Here is a 9,775-nt window from a genome sequence, read left to right on the forward strand (position 1 = left end):
TATTTTAATATGGGATAGTTCCACTATCTTTCCAGAGATTCATAATCCAACCAACACATAAAGAAGAAAATATGTCTGATCCAGGACAGTTCATATTATTGCAGATGGAAAACATGTTGCAAAAGTGATATTGAATAAACTAGAAAGTCTTTCGGAAATTCTGATTCACAGATGCCAATGTATTTGTTTTGTCATTATTGGTAGCTAAAGCATTGCAGCGAGGTAATGCAGCTTTACACGTTTGTGATATTGATTATACATCTGCATTCAATGCCTTAGATCCAGACTATGTCTAAAATTCAAAAATTGTAGTACAGACTCTACTTCATTGCATTTAATAACTGGACTGCACTGTCAAACAAGGGTGTGAGTTAAATTATTGCAGCCAAATGGATTGTCACCAAAACTATTTATGGAGAACGTCCTTAAGCAAGGGTCCAGACTGGATACTTTAGATTAAAACACTGAATTCGAACAGTTTAAACTCCAAATAGATATGTAGTCTTATAGAAGAACTGCTGAGTTTCAAGATGTTCCATCTTTTTCAGTACTTTAATTACTACTACTCAATAACTTGTCAGACTCATTTGAACAATACTTTGAAAAACCTTACATACGATTTCACCTCATGCATATATTTCTATGCCATTTTGAAGATAAATGGCATACTAAAAGTTATATGTACTCAAGCTTTAGATTGTGCAATAACTATTTAAGAACAATTGAGCATGCATTGTGTATATATATCCTGTTTTGACAGAGAACAATCTAAAATATCTACTACCAATTCGTTATGAAATTGGCACCATAACTATTATTTCAGCTACTAAATTATATTTGCATGGTCGATTAAATAGGGAAATTGCTTGTGTTAATAAATGCATGCAGTTAGCATTACGCTTATTAAATAGATCAAGCTTGAAAGCTTCTTAGCAGTTAATGGCTTATAATTAATTTCCGTCTGTTTTTTTTTAGCTTTTGTACTTTGTGAGGCCTGGGGCTTATTTGGACGATATTTATTTTCGTTATTTAAGGTTATTTTTTTATTTTTTTATTTCCAGCCTATTGTAATTGATTTTATTATAGATACAATAGGAAGTTAATGTTCTAAATAGTGTTACTCTAGAATATCAATTCATGTACACCATGCATACCTCCTGGGTGCAGTGGGTTTGCTTCCAGTATAGCATAATACGTTGTGTCATTTAACCAAAACGATGTAATCAATATTTAATGTTTTCCCATAAAGTTTTCACTCATTCAGATTAAACAATATCAAGATGTATTATCATAACTATGAAATCTTAAACGCTATTGTTCATATTGAATATTTTCCATGTTTTATTCTGGGAAAAATTTTGAATGAAATTTATGATCGCCAATCAATCGCTGCTTAAAATACCATTGCAATGATATTTGCAGACTCGGATACCCTAGTCAGGAAGCCAGAGTACATTACACCTGTGAGAAATTGGTTTGTTGGCTGAAAGGGGTGTGAGCCCTTCCCAGGCAACAGCCACAATCCTTTTCAGGGTGCACTACAGAAGCCACTAAATTAACCAGTGCCTAACCCCCTGGTATCTTGTCACAAACTGAGTCAAGCTTAAAGTAGAGGCAATGTGTAAAGTATTTATGCAGCACACAAACAGTAATAGATCAAAAACACAACACAAAAAAATCCCACACCAATTTACAAAGAGAAACATTTAATTAATTATTTGACACCAAAAAGACAAAAATCCAATCAGTAGAACTGGAGATATGCAATTTTTAAGGTTTCAGGCAAATATTGCTCTTAAAAGCACAAAGTGCCCCTTGCGGACATGTGGTCGTGCGAGACCAGTTGAAAGTCCCAAGTTCAGGCTGACAGCGATGGGGCATGGGGTGGGTACAGGTACTTGGCCAATCCTTCAGTTTGAATTACCTTCTAAAGTCCAGGGCAACGAGTTCAGTTTGCGGTGAAGAAGACCGCGAGGAGCAGGGAGAACGTATGGGAGGGTCATTGCCGTATCGCATAGAGCACGCCGGAGATCGCGGACAGTTATCGCTGAAGCATGAAGATCCTGTTGGGCTCCAAAGACAGTTGTTGCTGGGGATTTGCATTGGCGGCCACCGCGGGCCATTGATACTGTAGTGCAAAGTGCAGATCCTGCATTGTCGGTCATAACTTGCAGTCACTGTAGCGCGAAGAGTAGGTTCAAAGGAGCTTTGCATCTGCGGGCTGTGTGTGCAGTGCAAACAGTTCAGGATTTCTTCCTTTTCTCAAGGAGGAGCTCAACTGATGCCACACCAAGGGTCTAGGAGCTGAGGGGCACCTCTTGGAGATCAGGAACTCACCTCACTCTGGCAGAGGCCAGCAGGGCTCAAGCAGTTCTATTTGCAGGTTCAGTTGCAGATCCATGCTGCAGGTCAGCTGGGAAGATGCAGGGAGGCCTTTTGAGATCGTTGAGTACCTGTAGTTCAGAACATAAGGTCAGTCTGCTGATTCTTAGAGTCACTTCAGCTGCATCATTGTTGCTGTTCAAACGTGCTTGCTGTTCAATCTCAGCAAGCATGTTTGGCCTCAAATAGCAGGGTGTTCTTCGCTTGTAGTTTCCACAGTGCAGATGTGTACTGAAGCATGGGTCTGAGGATGCTCTTTTTATACCTGGTGCCCATTATGAAGTGGGAAAAGCTTCTGGTGGCCCCCCCCGCCTCCCTGACATGGTCCCAGTCTGTTTGTGGGCACAATAAGCTAGTGCGAAGCCATTTGTGTGTGAGCTGAGCCAGTGCCTTTTAAGTTTAACTGTGTTAGGTGACAGTTCTGCCCTGCCATCCTACCAGAGATGGCCCATTCTGATCACAGCCAGACCCTCTATTGTGATGCTGCTTAGGAGGACCACACGAAGGCCAACTGTCAACTAAATCTAATCATGTGACCTAGGAACAGCATACAAACACCAAATGTTTGGGACCAAAAAATTCTGAATTAACCAGTAAATAGGATTTTAAATTACGATTCCTCAGACACTAAACATGATGTTCCTACCAGCTCCTAATGAAAACGTATCACTGTTTATATGTAATAAGGTAACCCAATTGTTATCCTGTGGGAGAGGAAGGTGTTACAAAAATAAATAATACATTTGAGAGTTTTTCAATACCAGGACATGTAAAACTTAAGAGTATATGTCCACCTTTTTAATTACAATGTGCCTTGCCCCATGAGCTGTTGAGGGTATGCTACAGGGGAAACTTATATTGCCCTCTTCATTTATCTGTGCAAGTATATCCCCTATGCCATGCTCTGAAGAACTATGAACTCCTGGGTGAAGTCGGGGGTCTTGAGCACCGGTGTTGTGCACATGGTTTCCTTAAGGGTGTCAAAGGCTTTCTGTCAGTCTTCCGTCCAGATCACTTTCTTGGACTGCTTCTTATAAGTAAGCTCAGATAAGGGGGCAGCAATGGTGCCATAGCCCTTAATTCACCTCCTATAGTAACAAGGGAGGCCCAGGAAGACCCTCACCTCATTATTAGTTTTAGTTTGTCCCCAAGTCAGACTAGTTTCAATCTTCGCCCGAAGGGGCTGCACATTGTGCCACCCAGCAAGTATCCCACATGCACCACCAAACCCTGCCCAATCTGTCACTTGATGGTCTTGATCATCAAGTCTGCCTGTTGCAGTGCCCAAAGCAACTATTGGAGTTGAACAGATGTTCCTCCCAGCTGGAGGTGTAGACAGGTATTTCGTGCAGGTAGGTAGCACTGAATGCCTCCTTCCCAGCCAGGCCCCTGTTAACCCTCCGCTCAAATGTGCCTGAGGAATATTTCTATCAAAAGGGCATCACCCGAAATTGGAAGTGGCCCTCTGGATTACAAAATGCAGACCTCTCTTTGGCCCCCTCAGTCAAGGCAATCTGCCAGTACCCTGACATCAAGTCAAAGATACTCAGGAACCTGGCTCATCAGCTCAGGGAACGGGGTGGGCATCAGTCTTGGTGATGGAATTGATCCCCCTGTAATCTACCCAGAACCTGAGTTCGGCCTTTGGTACCAGAACCACAGGGCTGCACCAGAGAGTATTGGAGTGTTCGATCGCCCCCAGTTTAGGCATTTTGAAGATTTCCTCCTTAATGCTGGCCGTACTTTAGCTGACAACCTGCACATTTTGTTTTTAACAAGCATGCTGTCTCCAGTATTAATGTCTGCCACCCATTCAGCAGCTTCATCACATACATGCTTGCTCCTTTGGTGAGCCGCTTTCCTCCATTTCAGCAGTTCCCAGATCCTCTCCTTGGCTAGGTGGCTCATGGTCTGATTCTAGGTAAGGCAAGGGCTAGTCACAGGTTTTTCTCTCCAAAAGAGAGATACGTCTTATGACATTATTGGAGTTGTATATGCTACAGATTGTATGTTGTGTACTGCATATGTCTCACATTGTATTTTGTATTTCTGTCATTCATGATAGCTGAGAAGCTGTTCGGAGATTGTTTCAGTTGCTGTGGGCGCCATTTGCAACCCGTGCCTCCATTGTCATTATCTACAATTTATTGTATGTATGTATGTATTTTATTTTTGTAGAGCGCACATATCACCATTCGGTCTCACAGCGCTGACAGAGGTTTAGGAGATACAGAAAAGAAGAGGTATTACTAACCTCTGTGTTATTATTGAGTACCTGGGTTGGAACAAGTTGAGAAGTGGAACTATTGGCTATGCTCCTGTTGGTGATTATATCTCATCCTTAAAACGTGGTAGTCACTTGCAATGGGATGCTGAACTTCCAGATTTTCTCATGGGAGGAAAGCAATCTTCTGGTAAACGTGAGAGACGAATAAGATGAAAGAGCTCAGACCTGTTAAAGTCACTGGCACATGTCCTAGTCACACGAATTCCAGCACCCACTGAAGCACTGGTCCATCAGGAAGCAGCTTTATGTTCCAAAAGGTGAAGTGCTCAAAACATATCTGCACTGAGGTTGATGGTAAGCGAGGTAATAAAGGAAAGACTAGCAGTACATAAAGAGTATTATTGCTATCTAGCAGAAGGCCACCTACTAACTAATGGGGAGGTCATTGTGCGATAGTGTAGTTCCTATATTCCCAATAGGCTCTGCGCATTGGAATAATATAAACTGCAGTGTAGACGTAGGACTGAGGTCATCTAGGTCTCTACTGACTATATTAGACTTAATTACTTTTGCCAGCTAGCTCAGAGGTCACTAGAAACTTTCTCGAGTAAACAAGGAGGTATTAATTTCCCTGAATAGACAAGAAGGGATTAGCTTCTGACAACCGAATAAACATGACAACTTTGCTCCCTCAGAATAAAGAGTATGTCTCTAGAGTCGTGTGAAAACAATAGACAACTATTTCACTCAGTCAATCGTGCATACTTAGTTTCACCAGAGTGCAGAGAAATAGAGAGAGCGGCGTTTTCAATAAAAGGTGTTATTTATTGAGCAGTCCTCTTTCTCATGCAAGGGAAGTGAGTTGCCACAATTGCAATACTTATCATGAAGTAAAGTGGGTACAGTAAAAGGAGTATTATGAAATAATACTGTAAAACCATTGATATGTTTTTTTAGCCATATGATACTTTAAAACGGATTAAATATATACATACATAAAAACATTGACTAACGTACTCAACTGGTGCTTCTTATATACACCTACCCCGGTGTACCTGACCTAAGCCTAATACGTGGGAAGGAGTAAGTAAGTTGCAGTTTAAGTTAAGTTGTTTTTTTGCCAAGAATCTGAGTCAAGAAATCTCTTAAGGTTTTAGTCAGTTCCGTACCTTGGTAATAGAATGAAGGAGGTCTTGTATCTCGTGTCTCAGAACTCAATCTCCCAGCAACCCGCAAGGGTGACTGGAAACACCGGAGCTGGAATTTCTCGGCAGGAGAAAAGACAGCGTCTCTCTCAGTGCGTCAATGGGAGGGTCGGCTTCCTTCAGCTCTCGCATCAGCTGGGCTTCGTGCAAGTAGATAGCCGCTCTGCTCCAAACCACCGTGAGTTTGGTTAAGGCAACATTGGTATTTTTATACCTGGAAGGTGCCGGGTTTGAAGTAAGGTTGGACATAAGACGTCACTAAGAACTAACAGTTCTTTCTGGACTCCAGGAGTTATTTTGCAAATCGAAACAAAAGCAGGGGGAATTCCCGGGCTGCTGGAGGCTTGGTTTGTTTAAAGGACGCGTTGTACTTTCTAGGAGTCTATGGGAGTAGCCTTGCCGTATTTGGACTGCATGGGCTATGACTAGATATGGACATGATTCCTATGCCTTTATAAGGATGTGTTTTGTTATAACCATATAAGGGCATGAATCGGGGATATCTTGATTAGGGTCCTAGATAGATTCACAACACCCACTCCACCTATTAATGTCCATCATTACTAAACACTAAGCAATACTAAACATATAACGATGCAGGTGTGTTTTCCAACCCACCCCAAAATACATAAATTGCATTTGAAATGGTGTCTGGTATATACACGAAAATGAGTATTGGTACTGCACGTTTTTCAAGCAGTGATATCATTCAGAAAATGCATATATAAATATCGGCTGAATGAATTGCGAAAATTACATTTATGAAATGGCTATGAATACAGAAAAGAAGGTCAAGACCATTTCATCACATATTTACAAAATACTGTACATGTGCTAGAGGCTGAGGTAAAATATTGTCTCTAAAAATAGAAGCTCTGTTCTCTAAGAATAGTTCTACTTTAAGCAGAGTACCATGTGCCAAAAAAAAGGTAAATATTTTGGAAGTGGAAAAAAATTATTTCGCTTTTAGGGGAAAAAATTAGTTCCAATTGTTTTCAGTACTTTCGTTTATCAAAGAACTAAAGGCCGAATTCAGAGTTCAGGGAACGCTGTGTGCTCGTTGTTTTAAAAGTTATTCTCCTTGTTCAGAGAGAACATCATATCAGATAGGGTTGCAAAAAATTGGTCTACAACATCAGGTGAAAGTTCGACCAAGTTCGAAAATGCTGAAATTGTGCAAATGTGAGAATCATTGCTATCATCGATGTCTGGATCAGCAATGCTCACAGAAGGTTGCACCTGTGTGGTGCTGCTTTCATCTCATACTTCACCGCCACCTAATCGTAATAGTGAAGTCTCAACGAATGCCATCATCAGAATAGGTAGCCGCTGGGGACAACACGATGCATGAGCCGGTACCGAACCAAGCAAAGTATAGATATCCGTTGGTACTGCTGATGGTAGTGTAAGACAGACGTCCAACACGCATTCTTCTCCGCAAAGCAGACATCGAAGCACAGGTAAGATGCAATCTTGCCAGATTGGTCTGAATGAAAGAAACCAAGTTGTATTCAGATCTCTTAGCCGGGCCAATCCGAGGCCTCTAGTGATTCGGTCTCCGTAGCGTATTGCTAGGATCGTTTCTTCCATTGTAGCTAGAGTTTTGTCTGTGGCTTGGCTTGCCATATCGAAGCAGAAGGATCAAAAATAAAATTCCTGCTACGAGTCCCAAAAGAAGAGGCAGGCCGCCAAATAACGAATGCACAAAATTAGGGAAAATGCCCAGAACTGTTTCAAAGGGTGCTAACAGTCACGAAAAAATTGTCTTAAATACATGTGCGATGCCACTGGTATCAGACATGTTTAAAATTTTACCTAACATTTCTATGACATGTACGGGGCAATTTGTTGATAATAGGGTATGTATCTCTGCCGCTGTCCTTGCAATTTGCAGATCATATGTCTCTTTGGACGAGGTTAAAGGCACAGTTGTCTGTAAAAGAATAGACTTCATTCTGCTTAAAGTATCAATTCGAATAGAAGAGATATTCAAAGAAGGTCATATTGCCGCCTCCATGTCTGGATTGCTGCTTGGATACAATACTTGCATTCAGCAAGTGACCATGGAAGTAACGCTCACGAGATAGGCTTTTCCTGGCACCATGCCACAACAGCTGTGGTCACTTATTAGAACATAACTGCCGTTGGAAAGCTGTCTGAAAAAAGGCTATATCTGTGTTGCAGGCGAGCCGTGCAGGTGACATGAAAGGTTATTTGATGAATCTTCGCAGGCTCCATGCAAGTTAATACCTTGACACAGAAGTGTACCGCTTAGTGATTTTTTACAATTGTTACCACTAAGAAATACCTCTTTTTTCCCTTCACTATAACATTTGTGTGTATAAGGTAAATTCCATGTTGACTTGATGTATCCTTTAATCAATCTTTCATACAGGCCTGCTGGTATATATTGTTGGCAATACTTAAACTGGAAAGTTGTTATTGGGATTGTAATCGTTCCATGTAATATCCATTCAATGACAGGTCTCTCTGACATTGTCAATGGTAATCTCTCAAGTTTTTCAATGCTCAGAATCGTATAGTCTGCTCCTTTTTGAGCCAACCTGATTGGTTTATCAGTAAGGTTAAAGATAGAGAATAATGACGTTGTGTTGATTAAACGCCATGGCACGTAGCCTGAACGCAAGTTTTGTAACGTCCAGCCTAGCTGTACAATAGAACATAATTGGGACTGACCATGTTGTAACATTAGTAAGTCCTGCTCTATTATATCAATAGCAGATGATACAATGCTGTCCAGTGAATATATTCTGGAGGACAGAGTCGTTAACCCATTGTCCACTACAGAAAGTGATTTTTCCAAATTTATATGATCAATTTCTCGTATTTTTTCTGCAGTTTCAATTTGCGTCACTTTCCAAGCTTCGAGTAAGCAGCGTGTATACCGGCGTATATGAAACGTTTTTGACGCTGTTTGCGTGATCCCAGTATGAAATCACGCAAGTCAGCACCTTCTTTAAGTAAAGTCAAGTGTTGGTTAATTTCAGCCGGTGTGGATTTCTGTAGCCACTCAAGGCATAGTTTCCCTACACTGTATGTTGTAACTGTCTCTGGATGTTGTCTCTGGGAATATCTTGGATCTGCCCTGTTCTGTTTTAACCCCTGTGTTTTGTTCAGGAATCTATCTTGACAGTTATTTGTGTCTGTGGGCCAGATCAACCATTTTTTCCAATCAGGATTTGTTCTGTTTTGGTGTAAAATATGGGATACGTCTATCTCCACATCTGTAGTGCTATTACTATCAGGTATGGGCTTTGGAATAGACGGTTTGTTAAAGTCTTTTATCTTGGCTAAACCAAGACAGGTTGTCTGTTGAATGGTGTCATTCAGGAATATTATCTGTTCTGGGATCATGCAGGCTCTAAATAATGCTTCTAGACCTTGTACCTGCCAGTCTTTTGAACCCCAGATGGTTTTTGTTTCAATGTTGTTTTTCCAAAATTCAAAACCAAACGTAGACATTTTATCATACTTTTTTTCAGAATAAATCAATTTAGTATTTGTCAACATTGTTTTCATTCCTGTCTTATTTAACATTTTAAAATAAAACGTTTCTGGATCACTGTTGTTAAACCCTGAGAAGTATGTGAATTTCTCATAAAATGTTTTCGCGCTGCCTTTTGGCGGTGTTGGACAATGTTCCCATTGATTATAAGTTAAAACATTTCTAGGTTGAGCAGATTTATGCAAATAGTGATGACCATAGTGGTTAAAACAGTACATTTCTTCATAGTTCGATGAACCCTGTAAATAATCATGTTCTGTAAATTTTGCTGACATTACTAAATCTGACATCATATTATTAATATTTTCAAAGTCCCAATCATCAGAGAAAGTACTTGGTGTCACAAAGTCACTTAAGGAAACCTTGAATTGATGTGGATATTTCAAGAGCTCAATCGGGTCATAGATAACCCTGGGCGTAGTGTGCGGAGTGGGG

This window comes from Lissotriton helveticus, chromosome 2_1, assembly GCF_964261635.1.
Source record: "Lissotriton helveticus chromosome 2_1, aLisHel1.1, whole genome shotgun sequence".
Taxonomy (NCBI): Eukaryota; Metazoa; Chordata; class Amphibia; order Caudata; family Salamandridae; genus Lissotriton; species Lissotriton helveticus.